Genomic DNA, 22354 nt, shown 5'->3' on the forward strand with positions numbered 1-22354 from the left:
CTTGGGGCATATCTATCTATCTATATCTATCTATCTATCTATCTATCTATATATATATAACTATATAGCTATAGCTATAGCTATATATCTATCTATATCTATATCTACATATATATCTATGTACATAGATATATATGATCAAATTCCTGTTCCTTAAAGTAGGATTAAAAGGGAAAAAAAGAAAAAAAAGAAACCTGGAATTTTAGGATGTGCCCATGAATTATAGAATAACTGAAGAAACTGTGGTATAGGAATGTAATGAATATTATTGCACCATTAAAAAATTATGAAAAGGATTCCAGAGAACTCTGAAAAATAAGAATTTATACAAAATGAAGTGAAAGAAACAGAACATGTACAAAGAAACAGAATATGTACAAGAATAACAACATGGTAAAGAAAAAATAACTTTGAGAGACTTAATGACCACACACCCAAGGGTCTTATGATAGAGCATGTTATCCCATCATGAAAGAGAGAGGATAGAATCAAGGTGAAGAAGCATATTTTTGACATGGCTACTTTATGGGTGTTTCAAATGATTATACTTATTTGTTACAAGAGATTTGTCCCCCTCTGTTTTTAATTAGAGGTTGAAGGGAAAAGGAGGAAGTTAGCTATAATGATGTGTCCCCCCCCAAAAAAAAGGGCTATTGAAATGTTTTTTAAAATGCACAGAAAAGAAAAGCAGAAGGTTTAAAAGGAAATACAAATAAGCAAGAAATAATAATAATAATAGCTAGTATTTAAATAAACTCTTACTATGTACCAGGTGCTTAAAAATACAATCCTGGGAAATAGTTGTTGTCATTAACTTCACTTTACAGTTAAGGAAACTGAGACAAACAGTGCTAAAGTGACTTCCCTAGAATCACACAGCTTAGTAAATGTCAAAGGTTGACCTTAAATTCAGGTCTTCCTGACTCTACACCCAACACTCTACCTATTAAATCTCATGGTCTAGCTAAATGTGGAATTTATTATGTACTTTTAAAAAAGTAATATGAAATGGAAATTCATGGTTTTGCGTATAATATTCTTTTTTGCTTTGTTACATATATTGAAATGCTTTTTTGTAAGTTCAAAATAAAAAAAATAAAAATAATCTAGAGTCAGGAATAACTGATCTAAAATGATATTATAAAATAGCAGTCATCAGAACTGTTTGGTATTAGCTAAGAAATAGAGTGGTGGATCAGTAGAAAAGATTAGGTAGGGGCGGCTAGGTGGTATAGTGGATAAAGCACCGGCCCTGGAGTCAGGAGTACCTGGGTTCAAATCCGGTCTCAGACACTTAATAATTACCTAGCCGTGTGGCCTTGGGCAAGCCACTTAACCCCATTTGCCTTGCTAAAAAAAAAAAAAAGATTAGGTACCCACAAAACCAGTAGTAAATGACTATAGAAATCTACCATTCAATAAACCCAAATTCTCCAGATTTTGGGATAAGATCATACCATTTGACAAAACTGCTTGGAAAAATGGAAAATAGTTTTGACAAAAACTAGTCATAGATGAAGATTTCACACCCTATCCCAAGATAAAGTTAAAAATGGGTACAGGATTTGGACACAAAGGGTGCTACCATAAGTCAATTAGGAGAACAGGGAATAAATTTATCTGTCAGATCTATGGAGACCTATGGAGAGAGAGGAGCTTATGACCAAACAAGAGATAGAGAACATTATAAATTGCAAAATGAATAATTTTGATATCATTAAGTTAAAGGGTTTTTTTTAAAAAAAAACAAATTAAACCAATGCAACCAAGATTAGAAGGAATGAAAAAAGCTGGGAAATAATTTTCATAGGTAGTGTTTTTCTGTTTCTCATTTTAAAATAAAGAGAGAAGGGGGCGGCTAGGTGGCGCAATAGATAAAGCACTGGCCCTGGAGTCAGGAGTACCTGGGTTCAAATCCAGTCTCAGACACTTAATAATTACCTAGCTGTGTGGCCTTGGGCAAGCCACTTAACCCCATCGTCTTTAAAAAACCTAAAATAAAAAAATAAAAAACAAAATACAGAGAGAACTGAGTCAAATTTATAAGAATACAAGTCATTCTCCAGTTGAGAAATGATCAAAGAATATGGAGTTTTCAATTGAAGAAATTAAAGCTATCTATAGTCCTATGAAAAAATGCTCTAAATCTTTATTGATAAAAGAATACAAATTGAAACAATTCCAGGTACCACCTCACACATTTCAGATCAGCTAAAATGACAAAAAAGGAAAATGGGCAATGCTGAGAGAATGTGAGAAAACTGTTAATACATTGTTGCTGGAGTTGTAAATTGATCCAGCCATTCTGGAGAGTAACTTGGAACTTTATTCAAAGGGCAATAAAAAGCCCTTTAAAGTCAACAATATCTCTATTTGGTCTTTATCTGAAAGAAATAATAAAAAAAGGGAAAAGACCTCCATGTTCAAAAATATTTATAGTAGCTCTTTTTGTAGTGGCAAAGAATTGAAAATTGAAGGAATGCCCATCAATTGGGGAATGGCTGAACAAATTTGGTATATGAATGTGATGGAGTAATATTATTCTGTAAGAAATCATGAGTAGGTAGTCTTCAGAAAAACCTAGAAAGACTTGTATAAATTGATGCTAAGTGAAGTGAGAATATTGTACACATTAATAGCAATGTTGTGAGATGATCAGTTATGATGAACTCAGTTATTCTTAACAGTTCAGTGACCAAGGACAATTCTAAAAAGCTTGTGATGGAAAATGCCATCCACATCGAGAGAAAAAGTATGGAGTCTGAATGCAGAGTAAGGCATACTCTGTTCATTTTTTAAAAACTACTTTTTTCTTTCTTTTTCATGTTTTTTCCCCTTTAGTTATAATTTTTTTTTTGCAACATGACTAATATGGATATATGTTAAACATATATATCAGATTACTCGCTGCCATGGGGAGGGGTGAGGGAAGGAAGGGTGGTAGAAAAATGTGGAACTCAAAAGCTTACAAAAAGATGAAAATTGAAAACTATCTTTGCATGTAATTGAAAAAATCAAATAACATTAAAAATATTAATCTAGAGTCAAAACAGATGACATCAAACTGAGATGAGATACTATGCTTAAAAGATGGGGGGGCGGCTAGGTGGCACAGTGGATAGAGCACTGTTCTGGAGTCAGGAGTACCTGAGTTCAAATCCAGTGTCAGACACTTAATAATTACCTAGCTGTGTGGCCTTGGGCAAGCCACTTAACCCCCTTGCCTTGCAAAAAAAAAAAAAGATGGGAGGGGGAAGATGAATCATCTACCAATTTTAAGATTCATTATTCTTTGAAGGGGCCAAATTATTTAATCTACTCAATGTATAATTAAGAAACCTATTCCTCATTATTGTTCTATTAGAAACCAGGATGGAATGGGAATTCAGGGAAGCCTGGAAGGATTTGCATTAACTGATGTTGAGCGAGATGAGCAGAACCAGAAGAACACTGTACACCCTAACAGGAACATGGGGGTGATGAACAACCTTGATGGACTCACCCATTCCATCAGTGCAACAATCAGGGACAATTTGGGACTGTCTGCAATGGAGAATACCATCTGTATCCAGAGAAAGAATTGTGGAGTTTGAACAAGGACTATTACCTTTAATTTAGGGGAAAAAAAACCTAATATCTTATTGTCTGATCTTGCTATCTCTTATACTTTGTTTCTTCCTTAAGGATATGATTTCTCTCTCATCACACTCAATTTAGATCAATGTATACCATGGAAACAATGTAAAGACTGACAAATTGCCTTCTGTGGGGAGTGGGGGGGGGAAAGTAAGATTAGGGGAAAAATTGTAAAATTCAAAATAAATAAAATTTTAAAAAAAGAAACCTGTTCCTAACTCTGACTCATGTTAACACCTGAACATGGATTGCTTGAAAGATTATGATGAATTTCTTTTCATCACCTGGGAAAATAATGGGGAAAATTAATATTCTGGATTTACCAATGGGAATATGACTGAAAAGTAAAAATAAGGTACTCTATGGCAACATAAGTTAATAAAAACAATAAAAATCTATAGTCATAGAACATCATTTCCCAAGGGAATTTGATTTTTAATAATTATTTTACTCAAATATAAACATTCAAGCACATTTTCATAAAATCAAAGAATGGAAGGAGAAAGTACTAATGACAATATGTGTCATCTTCCCCTTTAGAATGTAAACTCCTTGAGGTCACGAACTGTTTTTCTTTTTGCTTCTATTTGGTGTGAACATAGTACTGGTCACACAGAAAGTGCCTAATAAATGCTAGTTGACTAACAATTTTTGATGGATACAAATTCTCAAAATAAAAGATAGACATTGGGGCTTTGAGAAGACCCAATTCAAAAATCTTTCTAGCATTAATAGCCAGGCAGTACTGAGTCAGATTAGAAACTTCTTCTCATGAAAAACTGGTCCTAGCATTATGGTTAACGGGTGGTGGGAAACTAGGGTTATTTCCCACTATCTTTTAAGCATAGTATCTCTTTGCTATCTGATATCATCTGTTTGACTAATTACTTTTCCTAAGTGCAAAGATAGTTTTCAGCATTCATCTTTTTGTAAGTTTTCGAATTCCACACTTCAAGGGAGAAGACAAAAACAGAACTTACATGAAAGAAGCACATTATCAATCCATTTTAACTTGAAGAAGACTGAGAGCAAAGAAGGAGGGAGGGTAAAGGGGAGGGAGCTTCTGCTTGGAAAGAGCCTTAATCCAATACAATAAATTTCTCTCCTTGAAGTATCAAGAAAGGAAATCTATGATCTGATCACCTATGGCCAAGTCAGTCTAAAAATCTAAAATCTTGAGACATCCCCTGGTGGAAATGTCTTTAGACATGAAAGTCAACAGATTCACATTTGTTCTAAATTAGTCATCATAGATTTTTCCAATTTGCCAATCTGACAGTCAATCAGCAAACAAATATATGTTAGGCACTTATTGCATGACTGACACTATACTAAATTCTGAGAATACAAAGAAAGAGAGAAATAGTTCCAGTCCTTTACAAGTTTATATACTATGGGGGGGAAGTCATATAAATAGCTAGCTACATAAATGATAAATACAGAGTAGAAACCAATCTCAGTGGGTGGACAATAATCATTAATTATTTGCTATGTTCTAGGTACTGAGCAGTATTTGTGGAGACAAATAGAAGCAAAAAGAAAAAAATAGTCCCTCCTCAATGAGCTTACATTTTAGTGGGGAAAGACAACACATAAAAAAGCCAAAAAATCAAATAAAGGACAAAGAAAGGGGGAAAGGACAGGTACAGATGCACAATATCAAAGTCCAGAGAGTCAGAAGCAGAGAATGAAGCAAGAATGGTCTGGTCCTTCTCCATTATGGAGGTCCTCAAAAGAAACTCATCAATGGGAGAAGGAGGCATGCATGAAGGAGGGGTGTTCTAGAGTGAAAATGTAATGTAGCTGGGAAATTGAGAAACATGGCCTGGAAGAAAATGATACTAGTAGTTAGAGAGACTGGAAAAGGTCCTGTATTTCAGTTGACACTTGAAGAAATTAAGAGGTAGAGATGAGAGGGACAGACCATCCTAGGTGAGAGAATAATCAGTGAAAGGTTCAGACATGGGATAACGAATAGCACATTTAGAGGATAGAGTATCTGCCCTGGAATCAGGAGGTCCTGAGTTCAAATCCAGTCTCAAACACTTTACACTTAACTATCTGTGTGAACTTGGGCAAGCCACTTAACCCCATTGCTGCACCAAAAACAAACAAAAAATAAAAACTGAGTGGCACATTCAAAGAACAGCAAGTAGGTCATTATAGCTAGATTAATGTATTGTGTAGAGGGAGTAAATTCTAAGAAAACTGGAGACATAGGAAGGGGTCATGCCGTAAAGAGTTTTCAATTTCAAACAGAGGAGGAATTCATATATGATCTTGAAGGAAGCCATTGGAGCTCAATATGTAAATATGGTCAGAACTATACTTTTAAGGAAACCATTTTGACACCTAAATGGAGAATGGATGTGAGTGGGTAGAGACTTGAAGGCTATCATCACATCCAAACTAAATACAATAAGGACCTGCATGATGTTGGTGGCTGTGTGACTAGAGAGATGGGAATGTTCAGAAGAGATGTGGCAAATGTAGAAATGATGAGATTTGTCAACAGTTTGGATACATGGGATAAATGAGAGTGAAGAGTTAAGGTTTCTAGCGTGGATAGCTGGGTAATAGTAATAGGAAAGCTCAGAAAAGAGGATTTGGAGGGAAAAGATTATGAATTCTGTTTTGAACATGTTAATTTGAGTCATCTACAGGATATCCAGTTTGAATTGTCTAAAAAAACATAACTAGCTCAGGAGAGGCAATAGAACTGAACACTCACACACATATACATGCATATATTTCGATGTTGTTCAGGGCAGTTAAGTGGCACAGTGGAAAGAGGGTTCAGCAAGAAGACTCCTCTTCTTAGGTTCAAATTCAGTCTCACTTATTTTCTAGTTCTGTCATCCTGGGCAAGTCACATAAACTGTTTGCTTCAGTTTCCTCATCTGCAAAATGAGTTGGAGAAGGCAATGGCAAACTTTAATATCTTTGCTAAGAAAACCCCAAATGGAATCTCTCTCTCTCTCTCTCTCTCTCTCTCTCTCTCTCTCTCTCTCTCTCTCTCTCTCTCTCTCTCACACACACACACACACACACACACACACACGCACACAAACACACAATATAGCATTTCACTTCTATTAGATCATGACACATGATGTCACACTATTTGTGAATGCCATCCCAAATTTCCTATTTTTCTTTTGGGGCAATTTTGGTTCAAGTCATCTTTTAGAAGCTTTCCTAATTCCCCACATCTTGCTCTGATTATTCCTGTATGCTATCTTCCCTTACTCATGAATTAAATTCATAATGTATCATTCTGCAACATGATGTACTGGGGGGAAAAAGAATTGGAAATAGAACAGAAACATAGATCTCCATGTTCACAGTGACCTCAAAGGTCTCAGAATCTAACTCATACTTGAAAAATAATCCACTCTACATTACACCCTACAAGAGGGCAGTAACTCATTTCACTTTTAGAGAATTATAACCTTTAGGGAAGTTTTTCCTTACATAAAGGCTAATTGCTTCTTTGGGAGGCCTCCACCCATTGCAGGTGGAAAGAGAACAGGTCTCTTTCAAAAAAGACAACTCTTCAAATATTTGAAGACACAGTTTCAAAGTTACTCCAAAATCTTTTCCTTTTTAAGTTAAATATTCCTTATTCCTTGAACAGATCCTTATGAATTCAATGCTTTTTACCATCTTGTTTGCCTATCTTGATTCTTCTTTTTTTTTTAGTTTTTTTGCAAGGCAATGAGGTTAATTGACTTGCCCAAGGCCACACAGCTAGGTAATTATTAAGTGTCTGAGGATGGATTTGAACTCAGGTCCTCCTGACTCCAGGGCCAGTGCTCTATCCACTTTATCATGGCCCTGTTAGAATGTAATGACCAGAACAAGACCCAGTACCACAGATGTGATGCACAAATTTAGAGACATCTCTATTCCAAATGTTCATAGAGACAATTTGTGTCTGACCTGTGGTATAACCTTCAGAGCTCGTGTTGGTCTAAGCAGTCACAGCTGGACATGCTATACATTGACCAGACATAGTGTTGGCATTTTGGTATTCTTTGTCCATGAAGGACAACAATCAATTGCGAGATGATTAGTTTGCTAGTATACTGTAGACTCACAATATGTGTGTATACATATATGTAAATGTGTGCATACTATATATTTACAGTATGTCTAGATATTGTGTGTACACATATACACATGTTTATATAGACATATATATATATATATATATATATATATATATATATAACTATCCACTTATAAGGTAGATTAAATTTGCATTAACATTCTCGATGGTCTCACTGAACTGTTAACTCACATTGAGGGTCTAGGTTGAAAATTTTGCTTCAAAACCTACTACCTATGTGACTTTGATAATGGAAAAGAAACAAGACCAGGCATGGTAGAGCATGACTACAATTCCTATGACTGAGAGGTTTAGGCAGATCTCTTGGGCTTAGGAGTTTTGAGCTGCAATGGGCTATGCCAGTCAGGTACCTGCATTAAGTCTGAGGACCCATAAGGTAGGAATGGACAACCAGGCTGCCAAAAGAAGTGCAAATCAGTCAAAAATGGAAATAGAGTAGGTCAAAATTTCCAATGGGAAACAATGGGACATGAATGGTCACACCCAATACACTTCCAGCCTTAGAGAGAAAGGGAGATAGTCTAAAACTTTTACAAAAGGAATATATATATATACATATATATATATATATATATATATATATATATATATATGAAAACAAGCCTGATCTAAAATAGTCAAATGATGGTTTTTTAGGAACAAATTCTTTAATGCTGAGTTTAAATTTTTATCTGCATAGGTTTTTAATTCATAGTTTTCCATCCATAGTTCTATTCTCCTATGGAAATTTGACTCAGAGTACTGAACATGTGATTTAAAAATAAATGGGGGAAAAATAAAAAAGAATAATTTTTTTAAATAACTAGGTCCTCCTCTTAGTTTTCCCAACTACACTCAAATTACTATGCTTATAACTTAGTAGGAGGCTGAGTAAAACATCCAAATTAATATGCTGTACTACAAATGAGAATGTATAAACTTAAGCCAAGAAGAAAGTCCTCTATTATTTTTCTCTGAAAATTTAAGCTTATAATTACATGAGAGGCAATATATTATAGTGGACAGAGGACCAGAAATTAGAAAGTTGCCAATGTACGTCAGCTGACTGAGTTTTCACACAGATGAACTCAGTTCACAACCCCCTCCCCAAACTTTTTTGATCCCTTCAACTACAGTGAATTTGGCACTGTAGTTCAATTTGTTACTCTCTTCTCCTGACCAAAGAAAATGTTTCCTATCTACTTAATTGTACTTTACTAGTGGTATGAGGATGAGAATATAGGATTGAAAGTCAGAGAACCCTGAGTTCAAACCTGTTTCTACCACTTATATGAACTTTGGTAAGTAAATCTTTTTACCTCTCAGGGATTCAGTTCCCTCATTTATAAAATACAGGAGATGGACCCAGTGATGCCAAAAATCTAATATTCTATGATTGAATTAAATCCCCATAGATAATAGTGTGGCATATAGACAGAGCCCTTGATTTCAGTCAAAAGATTTTGGTTCAACCACGGCTTTTTTAATTACTCTGCTCTACTTCTCTAAACCTCAGTTTCAGCCTCACCTGTAAAATAGTGGAGTTAAATTACATGAGTAGTTTCAGGTAAAGATACATTCCAGTTCTGAACTCTGACTAAAAATCAACAATAGCAACAACAAAACAACGATAACTTATACATAAGTACAAAAATCTTCTAAAGTCCATTAATAGGGAAGGCTGGAATATATATGGAAAACCTATATGCATAAAGATCAGACAAAGAGCTAATATTTTATGCTACTGACTTAAGAAAAATACTAATGAATTTGTCAAACCAATTATTTTTGTGAAAAGTCATGGAAAGTAGAAGAACAAGCAGAGCACTAAGCTTTAAATCCCAGTAGTTATCATGAGGTTAATCTAACTTCCATGCTCAGGAAAATAGGGGACTGATTATTAAGCAACACTTCTAAGTACCTAGAGGATAATTAAGCCAGAACCAACAAACAGCAATGGGGGTGGGGAAGGAACCTACCAAGTCTAAATTATGACAAAGTGGTCTGATTGTTTCCTTGGACTAGAGAATAGGATTATTGAAATCAACAGGCTAAGAAGATAGATAGATAGATGATGATGATGATAGATAGATAGATAGATAGATAGATGATAGAAGGATGGATGGATGGATGGATGGATGGATGGATGGATGGCTATACATACACAAAAAACATATATGTGTGTATGTAAATACATATATATGTAATATGATATATCTATTAGAATCAAAGAAAATATTCCATAATCCAAATGCTGCTTTCCCTTCAGTTTAAAATAAATCAAGGGGAACTTTGACACAATTTTAGACTCGAGGTCCAGAGCTGGAAGGGTTCTCAAGAGATCATCTGGACCAGTCTTCTTTCAAAAGGCAGGTAAGGCATTATTATACTCATTTTACAGATGAAGCAGATAGACCCAGATAGTGATTTGATCATGGCTATACAGTCAAAGAACACTATAGAGAGGCAGAACATTTTACCAGTAAATATTTATTTATTACAGAAAGTCTTTGTTATTATTAAGATCTTCTGGGATCCCTTAAGGTTTGATTATATAACATATTGATAGACAAATGGGAATCAGGTCAGCAAGGGAACATTGTAATGTGAAAAATTGCTGATAAATTTCAAAAAAAAAAGAAATGCCCACTGGAGGAAGATGAGGTATACATAGCTCAAAGGGCTCCTTTGCCTTGGAGAAAGATTCTATTAGAAAATACTATTCTTGGTTAGGGATATTAGTTTGAATGAACAAGGATATTGGTTCAAGGAAAAGAAATGATCCTTGAGATACAGGGAAGACAAGACATTTTTCCTTATAGGATCACAGAACTGGACTTTCAGAGGTGAGGAACTAAAAGCCCAGGCTGGTGACACAGTTGGTCAACATCCACCTTAGCCCAGGGCTTAGCACAGCACACAGCAAGGGCCTCAAGAAATCTAGCTTCCCAACAGAGAAAGGCAGTGGAAAGTCAGAGATTCAATGGGAAGAGAACTGGGTTTGAATTCTAGTTCTAGTACTTACTTCCTATGTGACCATAGGTAAGTAGCTTCAGCTTTCAGGGTCTTATCTTATCTCTAAAATTAGATGAGCCCAAAGGCCTGTAAGTCCTAGGAATTTTGGTTAGTTGATTTTGAGTCTAATATTAGGAAGTCTGGCCTTGGGAGTGGAGGGTTGACCTTTCCAAAGTATCTCCTTCAGCCCTAAGGTTCTAAGGTTCCTGAAATCTGCACAGCACACAAAGACTCTCAGGAGAAAACAGACTATCCTATCTACTCCACAGGACAGAAGGAGAAAAATATCTAGTATTCACTACAGCAAATTTGTTTTTTTGTATTATTTGTGTTCTTACAAAAGAGTAGGAAGTATAAAAAGGGAGCAAAAAACTAGCTGAAATTAGAATCATAGAAAAAGCTAAAAATCAGTCTTCCTAATCCTAATTGTTCATTTTATAGATGAGAAAACTGAGGTCTGGAGATGGAGATAACTAATAACCTAATTAGTTTGGCCCAATTTGATTTTAATAGTTTTTTTTCCAATCTTCTCACCCCTGTTAAATGTCATCATTTCTCTGAGAAAATAAATTTTTATTTGTGAACAGGAAACATTAAGTAAATTTGAATTGGATCAATCTTAAGACCCACCAGCCCCTTTGGGTAATAGAAATAGCATAAAGAAAAACAGACAGGGGGTGGCTAGGTGGCGCAGTAGATAAAGCACCGGCCCTGGAGTCAGAAGTACCTGAGTTCAAATCCGGTCTCAGACACTTAAGAATTACCTAGCTGTGTGGCCCTTGGGCAAGCCACTTAACCCCATTTGCCTTGCAAAAACCTAACAAAAAAAAAAAAAAAACCAGACAGCGAGATACAAAATCTTGAAAAACAAAATGTACTTATTAGGCATCAGAACTTGAAAATATAAGTCTTACACTACTTTCCTATTTGCCTTTGAAGAATTATCTTATATCTCCATTTTTGTAGCATCTGAAAGGACAGCTCCTACAATCAAAAGTATGACAAAATTATGACATTCATTCATTCATTCATTCATTTTGCAAGAATATATAAAACAGAGGCATCTAGGTGGCACAATGGATAGTGCACTGGCCCTGGAGCCAGGAGGATCTGAGTTCAAAAGTAGTCTCAGATACTTAATTGCTTAGCTGTGTGACCTTGGGCAAGTCATTTAACCCCATTGCCTTATAAAAACAAAAAAAAAAAAGAAGAATATATTAAACACCTAGATCAGGCACTGGGCTAAGGGTTAGAGATACAAATAACAGAAATGAAAAAACTTTTGTCCTCAAGTCAATTAAATTCTTTTGGAGGAGGGTAGAAACAATATGGACCCAAATCAAACAATTCAAAGCCTATAGGGGCAGCTAGGTGGCATAGTGGATAGAGCACCAGCCCTGGAGTCAGGAGGACCTGAGTTCAAATGCCTAGTTGTGTGACTTTGGGCAAGTCACTTAACCCTATTTCCTTAAATAAATCAAAAGAAAAGAAAAGGGTTTTGAAAAAAACCTATAAAAAGTAAATGAAAACCTCAAATGAAAACCAAGGGGACATTACCTATTAGATTACACAAATTGTGATGGATGCAATAGACTATGATTGCACCATAAGTAATGATGGAAAAATGGTTTCAGTAGAAACTATGATGAACTTTAAGAAATGACATTGAACAAGGTGAGCAGGACCAGGAGAAAGGTTCATGCAATGATAACAAGGGTACATAGAAAATAATTTTGGAAGACTTTGGAATTCTGATTAATTACTAATTAATAAACCATGACCCAAAGCAAAAAGAAACACACCACTCAACTTCGGGGGGGGGGGGTAGTGAGCTTAAGATGCAGAGAGACACATACATTTTGACATGACACTGATGTAGGAATTCATTTTGTCACATTTTGTTTGATATTGAGCACTTCATTTCTCAGATTTCTCTTTGATTTGCTTATTTGGGGGGACAAAAAGGGAGTAACAACAGGGGTAAAGATTAATTTTAAAAAAGATATTTATATTCTGATACTCATTTATTTCAATATTAGTTATTGACTTACAATGGAATTGCCATTAAAATATATGAATTAGATTACCTAATAGGTAGCTCTGATTTCAAAGAAATACGATCTAGATTTTCCTGTTCATGCCCATAGTATATAATGCATTGCATATGATTATAAACAAAGACAACCAACAGTGACTAGTTATTAAGGAAGGAACTTTCAGATTGAGAAGTAAGGTATTTACTGTAATTAGATATGCTTTCTTCTATAAGCCATGCTTTATCATTCATTACCACTGACATTAACAATTGGTTAACAGCAGGTGTTAGTGGATAGCATGACTCTAAGCTGGTATCACGTGGGGAACTGAGAAAAATTTGGGAAGTTTGAGGAATCTGCTGTAACATGGAAACTTTTTATACTTTTGGGGTGTCTAAGGATTTAAAGCTTAGCTTTCTAAGTCCAATGATATATTAAGTGAATATAACTGAATAGTTGGAATTTTCCACTCTATCAACAAGCATTATTAAGTATCAAATATATCCTACCAGGATCTATTTTAAGCATTGAGAAGACAAAGCAAAAAATAAAAATAAAAAAATCACTAACCTGAGGCGTTTATGTTTTATCAAGGAAGACAATATTTGAATCTATTCAGGAAAAAAATCATTCTAAAAAGTGGTAGTTTTGAGAGGGAGGACATTGATATTTATAAGGATGAGGAAGGTCTTGATTTAGGTTTAGATTTAGAAGATAGAGTTTGAGCAAGATTGGGCAGTGGAGAAAATACCTGAAGGAAGATACTCTACAAGATGAGGTGGCTAGGTGGCACAGAGGATAGAGCACCAGCCTCGGAGTCAAGAGGACTTGAGTTTAAGTCTGACGTCAGACACTTAATACTTAGCTGTGTGACCTTGGGCAAGTCACTTTGCAAAAATAAAAAAAAGATGGAGATAAGGAGGTAGGTGTGGAAGATAACCACATACATAGGCAGGTGATATTCCTCAAGTGTTAGAAACAACAAGATTGTATCAATTTGATGAGATTTGGAAGCTCAAGACAATCTACTATTAATAAGTATTATAATTATTAATAATTATAATTCATAATAATTCCATATTTTTAGTGTGCTTTAAGTTTCACATAGTGCTTAAAACAGTATCTTTTTTTACTCTAGTCTCATTACTTGACAGATGGGAAACATGAGTCTTGGAGAAGGACAGTGAGTGTTTGAGGTCACCCAGCAAGGTAGAGGTAAGCCAGGGATTAAAACCTAAGGTTTCTGATTCTGGGGCAGCTCTCTTTTCACTTTAAAAATGATTTCTATTTTACTTTCCATTACTGATGCCATTAACAGAGTCAGTTCCTTAAGAATAAGGATTGGATTTTACCTTTCTTGATATATCTATCTCAAATAGTTAGTTATCACTTATTAAATGATTGAGGCTGCTACTAGGTCAGTCAAATGGACTTCACATATGGGTGAAAAAGTGGGGTGGACTGCTGAGGCCAGTTCCCCCTTCTCTGTCTTAGCTAATCACTTACTAATTTAGGGATCAAGCCTAGTTTGAACCATCCTGTACTCACTTCTGACTGATGAGATCCAAGCAAAACAACCAAAGGTCGGGAGAGGCAAGAGAGGGCAGTGGAGAAAGTACCCATACACAGAACTGAGGCTCCTTTATGGGAAAAGGAGCTGATCTAAATTTTGACATAAAATTGCCCCCTTTCAAGCCAGTCTGTCCAAACTTCACTAGAAACACTGCCACTATCTGGGCAGGTTGCCAACAGGAGTTTAGGCCCTGCTCTAGCTCAGTGGATATGGAAATTTGCCTCAACAGAGACCCATAGTCCACAAGCACTTGAGAGTTCCTTCATTAGGAGAGACTACAGGAGATGGGGAACAACAACATGTCTCTTGAAGGCTCTGTAGAGTTAGAGACTTTGGAATAAGTATTCTTCCATACCACTCTCCTTAGCAATATAAATAGATCTCAGGAGTGAGAGATGGAAAAGACCTATTATATCACGCACATACACGTATGTTCTCCCCATGGGTCCAGGCAGAGGAATCCCCAGACAGAAGATATCCTCAGATATTTAACAGATACTTTTCTTAATGATACCAAAAGGGATTTGTTGGAGTCACAAGATTTATCTTAATTTTCAAAGCAGCATAATATAGCAAGAAAAAAAAGCTGTATTTGTAATCAAAAATCATAGGTTCAAATCTAAGCTCTGCTAGTTAGTAACTGTATTATTATTTTTTTCACTCTAAGCCTCTATTTCTTCATCTGTAAAATAAGGTCTAGAGATGGTCTCCAGAGTTTTTTTTAAGTTCAAATACAATGATCCTGTGGAAAATTGAATTTTCTAAACTTCTAATGTTCTTTTCTAGATTTCCTAAGACTGAGAAAGTATGGAACAGTTGTGGGCTTCTGAAGCACGTGCTTAGATGTTAACAACTAATAAAATGCCGGAAACTTGAAATATGCCCTGCCATCACTTGCTGAGCCATTTGGTAGGAATGGAATTTTCACATGTTTAAGGTCAAAGACAGATTTCTGGGAGGTATCTCAGTGAATCATAAAGCCAGAAGCCATGTGCAGGGGCTCTGAATAGGAGGAAACTAGAATAACAATATCCTGTGGTTTTCTACACAGGACTGTGGGCAGTTCAGGATGCTGGGCTCTATGTGACCTTCCCAATAGAAAAATCACCTTTCACTCCTAAAACAGCAAAGCACGAAGGTTTCAGAGAATTAACCCACAAAACAAAGTGTGATTGTTTCTTTAGACATACTATATTCAAGTCAGTCTTGAGATAAATATCAAAGGCAAATATTTACTAACCCATTAAAAAGCATCTTACCAATCTGTGCTATCTCCACCCTCTGGTTCCCAGCCTGAATTACAGATAGTAAAACCAAATCAACTCTCCTATAGATGTCATGGACTTGTTAATAGGTCTATAACCAAGGCAAACTTGAATAGATTCAGGATGAGAATGAGGGCTCCATGCAAATGGTCTCTTTACTGGCTTGTGTCAAGAATTTATATTCCACCCATTTTCCTCCTTAGAGGAAACTCCACATACTTCCCAGTATCTGAGTCACTCCCTAGTAAATCTGGTGATCCAGTTAAAGATTCTGATGATGTACTTTTCTACTTTTCAATGGAGCTGACTTTTATGATATCTGTAATTCAGGTAATGTAGAAGATTCATTCCTTGAAATCAAGGATTTTCCAGTCTACAGAGTCATACAAGAGATCCTCTGTGCCAGGAAGGAAGGAAGGAAGGAAGAAAGAAAGGAAACAAGTATTTAAGAGTCTGCTATATTATATAACAGGCACTATTTTAAGCATTTCATAAATATTGTCTCATTTGAGACTTATAATAACTCTAAGGAACTAGGTATTATTAATATTCCCATTTTGCAGTTAAAGAAACTGAGGCAGACAGTACGGTAGCTTTACCCAGAGTTCCATAGGTAGTGACTGAGACTAGATTTAAATTCAAGTTTTTCTTGACTTTAGGCCTACCACTCTATTCACTGCTTTGCCAGCTAGCTGCCTCTTAAGAAAAATGATTTGGACAACTGGAGTTCACAAATAAAGTAATTCTTACTTATTAAAAAGATTTTAAATCTCTCTCTCTCCTTAAAAAAAAAATTTAAGTTCTAAAGTCTCTCTTTCCAGCCTCTTCCCCACCCATTGAGAAGGCAATAATATGTATTACTTGTATATATGAAGTCATGCAAAATATATTTACATATTAGCCATGTTGCCAAAAAAAGGCAAGAAAAATAAAGTGAAAAAAGTTTGCTGCAATTTGTACTCAGAGTTTATCAGTTCTCTCTTTAGAGGTTGGATAAGCAATTATACATCCGGAGTCCCTTTGGAAGTGGAGGACTCATTTTCTAAATTAATAACTATTTACCAATCAGAACCACCATCCACCCTAGTTCTGAATAGCTTGGAAGGAGTCCTAAAAACACCTATCTAAAATGCTTTCCCCTCCACCCTCCATTATACCATGCCATCCTGCCTGGCATAATGGAATGAGCAGGAGACTTGAACCAAAGAGTGCCTAGATCTGGATCTGAGCTCAGATCTTTTATTAGGAGACCTTGGCCTTGACCCCTCTGGTTCTCAATTTCATCCTCTGAATGAAGAGGGATCTTGGACTTAGAGCTAGAAAGTTTAAGAGATTTGCCCCCCCCCCCCCAAATCATCCAGAAAGTGTGTGGCAGATCTGAGGCTGGGGCTGGTCCTCTGACTTCAAAGCCAGCATTCTTTCCACTGTTTGAACTAAATGACCCCTAATACACCTAGGGGTTCTCAGAAGAAGGCTAGGTATCGCTTAGAGGGCAGAATGAAATCTTAATATGATTATGTTCTTTTTTTTCCCAATATATCTGCAGGCAAGGAAATGAGTCAGCAGATGACTCAAGCTCTTCTGTTTTCACCTCATTTGGTTTCATTCTTGGTGTTGTTACATTCCATTCTTTACATCAGTGTAGCCACCATTCTCTCTCTCTCTATAGCTATTTCAAATTAGTCGACACTGTAATGGGAAGGAGTTGTTGGCAGGAGATCAGATTTTGCTATACCCATTTTATTAAAATTCTTTTCCACTCTTCTAATTTCTCCTGAAGTACAGGTAATACTGGGTTCTCTGAGAATATTCATGTAGAGTATGAACATGTTCTACTCTAGCATAAAGGCTTCAAGTGTCAGCCCAGCAATGGATTGGGTATTTGTTTATTGAAGATCAGTTTAAATTTGGAGAGACTCAACAAAGTGTTTGCCTTCCCAATGAGGGGGGAAAGGGGAAGGAAGGAGAGATTTTAGAACTCAAAAATTTTAAAAAGAACATTAAAAATTGTTTTTACTTGTAATTTGGGAAAAATAAAATAATAAATTAAATTTTTTAAAATTTAGAGAAACTCATCACCCCTGGGTGATCAGTATTATTTGGTCATAGCAATTTATAAAATTATCACTTAAGGCCTGGAAGGAGAGAGAGAAGAGAATTATAAGGTTCTTTCATGAAGGAGTACCTTCACTCATGAAATCATAGATCTTTTGATGAAATAATAGTTTATATAATAGGTAGAACTTATCAGTTAACCCTGATCAATTGATTTCATCTAAGCCCAGTCAATAAAATTAAAGAATTTGAGGATTAGGTAAGGAATATATCTCCCTTATGCTTTGCTTCCCTTTTATTAGAAGTTAAGAAATTCTCCTGGCCAAAGGGTCAGCCCTGCCCCTGGTGATAGGACTCTGGGCAGGTAGGCTGGCAGAAGATAGTTCTGAGGAGTTCGAGATTTGAAAGTCAAGATAAAACCCAACTATGAAAGAAGAGCCCACTTCTTGAAAAGAAATTGTTCTGCATCCATGGGGGAAAAAAAGAGGATATTTATCTTTTGTTCTCTTACCTCCCCTCCCTAATGACTAACTCTCTTTCACCACACTAAGTTCCCCTTATCTAGGACCTTGAGTTAGCAGGGGCTACTTCCTACTAGTACAAGTGGGCAAGGTAGCTCAGATAAAAGATGCAATGGTCTTTGAAGCAAAGGGGAACTGGAGAAAGAACAGGGAAGGACAGAGAAATCCCCTGCCTCCAAAAGAAGCAATTAGTTTTATCAAAAATTACCTTTAGGAAACAATATGATATTAGTGATTTACAAGTTAGTATCATTTTCAATCAATTTATGACTGACTGTAGTAATTAATTTTGAGACCCAAAGTTCTCAAGTAGGTATGAGAAATGGTTTTGTTTTTAATTTTTAACACCCCCCCCCCACTGAAACACTCCTACTCCTATTCATCTTTCATAGTTACTTAAGCCAGATCAGCCCTTCTTTTACACTTATAAATATAGTTCTAAGATGGTCTTGAAAACAGAAAGTTAAAGTTTAGATTCATCTTCAATACAGGTAGAATGAAAAGTATTCTTTCAGACCCCCCCCCCTTCCCACTAAAGCAACCCTCCCTCACTCAGCTACCAGTCAAAAATTCTGCCATTAGAGAATCAATTCTTTGGTTTTAAGTATTAGGGCTCCCTCCTTTGGGGCCCTCTTTTAAAATACAAAAAATCCTGGGAGGAGTAACATAAAATCACAACCACCTCAGGGTATATGTGTTTATCAGATCTTTTTCAGAGTCATTTTGAAGGTTTGGATGTTGGGGGAAGGGGAAAAGGATGAAATTCACTTACTCAGCAGTTTTGGAAATGCCACTTCCCACATACACACCATATTGCCAAATTAATTTTTTTTATATTGTCAAATTCATACTTTTTTTTATTTTTTGGTAAAGAATAAAATTGTAGTGGGAGACAAAGTATAATCAAGACAATATGCCCTGCTGCTTTAAAGAATACAAGACTTGGGAATTTGTTCTCTAAAAGGAACAAATCCTAAGGTTTCCTGTGTACTGGGTGGGTGTGGAATGTTCTTTTAAAAGTTTATAGTTCACTTAATATTCATCTGCTCATCAGAGAAAGAGCTTCTGAGGGGGCGGGCCAATCTCCTTTCAGTGCCATATACACCCTATGGAATCATGGAGGCCTAGATAGTTGTAGGCAGAGGTGGAATATTTGTAGCCCTAATTGCTTTTATCATCTTTCTGAATTGCACGTACACCACCTTGTAGCTAGGCCTGGGTCTTGTTTCCAAGTCTCAATGCCCTCCTAACCCTCTTCAGTCTTATCTTTGAGGCCAGATTGTCTCCATATATGCTGGTATTGTTTCCCAAACCTGGAAAAAGTCAGGTGCTACATTTTTTAAATATCCACAAACACAAGAGTTGCTATTTCTTAGAGACATCATGTTGGCGGGGGTGGGGGTGGGGGTTCCCAACCTAAGTTCCATTAGAGCCCTGGAAGGATCACAACCACCATGAAGTTTAGGAGACTGGGGGGCGGGGGATGGTAATGATCTCCAAAAGTGAAAAGGAAAATAAATTTGTAGAAAAAGACCTCTTGGACTTCAATGAGCAGTTTGGGTATTTGAAAAGTGTAGAGAGGATTTTTTTTGTTTGTTTGTTTTATAGCTTTTTAGTTGGCCAATAACATCATTCCATAGCAGAATAGAAACAGAGCAAGTGTGCAAACCTTGGGAATCATAGGAGTTACCAACTACATTTATTTTCACCAGGGGCAAATTATACTTAAGCAGGCTCACTCAACCTGTGATTTCACTTTGTAGGAAGGTCCCAGGGAAAACTCCCTCTACCAGGGAAGATTTCTGCAATAGCTCTGAAATTCAAATTTAGAGAGTTACCCGAGTACTGAGAGGTTAAGCAACCTACCTAGAACTAGCACAAGTCCAAGGTGGGACGTGAACCCTTCTCTTCTACTATCTCTTACCAATATTTCTAAATATCATTTTTTTTCATATTCTGGGCATCTATAAAGTTCTACTATGGAAAGCTTACAAGTCCAGTTTTCAAGTTACTGCTTGATTGGCCCTACCCTGCCTAGTCAAACTTATTTCTCACTGTTCACCAATGTGGCAGCCCCCTCCACTTCATTTTGAACAATTTTATATAAATATGACTCAATGTTTAACCATCTTGACTCATACTGGCCCCCTTGCCTAGACTGCTTCCTTCCATCCTTTTGACTTTTATATACAGTGGCCTGTGCCCACCTACATTGATCTGTGCCCTTCTTTCCACCTCTGACACAGAACAGTTGGGAATCCCAACAATGGGCAGATAGAAGGTAATCACTAGGGTCAACAATGTGGTAGAAAGCAAATGGATATGGAAGCCATATCAGAAAGGGATGAGTCCTCACTACACAATGTAATCCAGTGAGGTGCTGATACTCTATCAGCATCATAGAGACTCACCTGGAGTCCAAGAAAAGGTATCAGATAGTGATACTTCAGCTGTAGGACTTGTGATTCCATTCATGATGCAGAAAATTCATACATTTGTTCTATGACTTTAAGGGAACTGTGAAGAAAAACAAGGCTGCTAGGTGGCAGAGTAGATAAAGTGCCAAACTCAGAATCAAGAATACACTTCTTTCAGAGTTCAAATCTGACCTCTGCCACTTACTAGCTCTTGTGACCCTGGGAGAGTCACTTAACCTTGTTTCCTCAGTTTCCTCACCTATAAAAATAAGCTGGAGAAGGAAACAAAACCATTCCACGATCTTTGCTGAGAAAACCCCAAATGGGATCACAAAGAGTCGGACAGATGAAAAATGATTGAACACACACTAAACATAAAGTAAAACTCTGATTGAGAAATAACATTCTCTGGGAGGGGCTTAATAAATGCTTTTTGACTGACTAAGAACTTAGATACTGTCTTAAATAAACCTGTTCTTTGCTTAATAGCCTTGTCAGCTTGAACATTTACATGGAAGCTAAAAAGACTGAGAAATAGAAACCAGATTCTGAAGTTCCCAAAGGTAGCCCCTGAATGGCACGAACCACAGTCCTTCTTGCTGGACATCAGATTTACCTATAGTTCCTTGCTTTTCTAGGACAGTCACTTTCTTGATTACCTTATGATTACTCATAGTATATACTATACTATACTATACTATACTATACTATACTATACTATACTATACTATACCCAATATACCATCCTTATACTACAGCTAAGACAGCCTTGCCAAAAGACCCTGCTAATGTCTGGCTTTACCCATGAGCATCACTATCAGGAGCAGAAATAACAGAGGAACTGGGTTCAATTCTTGCATTTGGCACATCCTTACGGTAGTCATTTAATATCTCTGAAATAAAGTTTTCTCATTTGTAACATGAGGATAATACTTAGGTGGGATGAGTAGGGAAGAAAGCATTTTGAAAACATTAATACCCATCTAACTATGAGCTATTACTTTCAACATCTAGAACTCAATTCAATGTAACAATAATTTCTTAAATACTTACTACATCATAGGCAGAGAGAGGTGCCCAAGGAGTCAAGAAGACCTAAGTTGAAATTCTCTCCCTTCCATCTAGTTGTATGTTTTGAGATGTGCCAGCTGTGTGATCCTGGACCGATTTCTTAATTTCTGAGAGCTCCAAGAAAGTCTATACTTTAATTGTAAACAATTAATACTATACTATACTATACTATACTATACTATACTATACTATACTATACTATACTATACTATACTATACTATATTATACTACTATATATAAGCTATATATTGTACTATACTATACAATATTATAAATTGTAGAACAGTTTCTGGCCCACATTGGTAGAGAAAGTTTCCTTCTCAGAGTTTCTTACACCAACAAAATCATAAGTCTACAAAGAAATAGGTTAGCCAGGACAGGTATTGGAGGTAGAAAGAAAATAGTCCCTGCCCCACCTCAAGGAGTTGGCATTCCCCTGGAGGTGCTTAGAATGCCCTTCTCCTAGAATGTTACCTTCCTTCAAGGTTCACCTCAGTTCCCATTTCCTCTGTCAACCTCTCCCTGGCTTTACAATCACTGCCTCTTTTCTCCCCAGATTCTTGCACCACTAAAGGTTTGTGTTATTTGGTATTCTGGGATTATTTGTCTGTCATCAAATGAACAGAGCAGGAAGTTGAGCCTTCTATTTTAAA

General features: G+C 36.4%; 1 protein-coding gene across 3 annotated transcripts in view; it reads right to left on the reverse strand.

Moving 5' to 3' along the window:
• Window positions 1-22354, reverse strand: part of NFAT5 (nuclear factor of activated T cells 5) — a 219312-nt gene that overhangs the window by 155105 nt on the left and 41853 nt on the right. The window contains exon 2 of one of the 3 annotated variants that reach the window (XM_074200357.1): window positions 6368-6536. The exons of the other annotated variants lie outside the window; for them this stretch is intronic. The gene's annotated coding sequence lies outside the window, so the exon portion shown is untranslated. The remainder of the gene's footprint in view (window positions 1-6367; window positions 6537-22354) is intronic. 3 annotated transcript variants of the gene reach the window in all.

This window comes from Macrotis lagotis, chromosome 1 (assembly GCF_037893015.1).
Source record: "Macrotis lagotis isolate mMagLag1 chromosome 1, bilby.v1.9.chrom.fasta, whole genome shotgun sequence".
In the NCBI taxonomy this organism is placed as follows: Eukaryota; Metazoa; Chordata; class Mammalia; order Peramelemorphia; family Peramelidae; genus Macrotis; species Macrotis lagotis.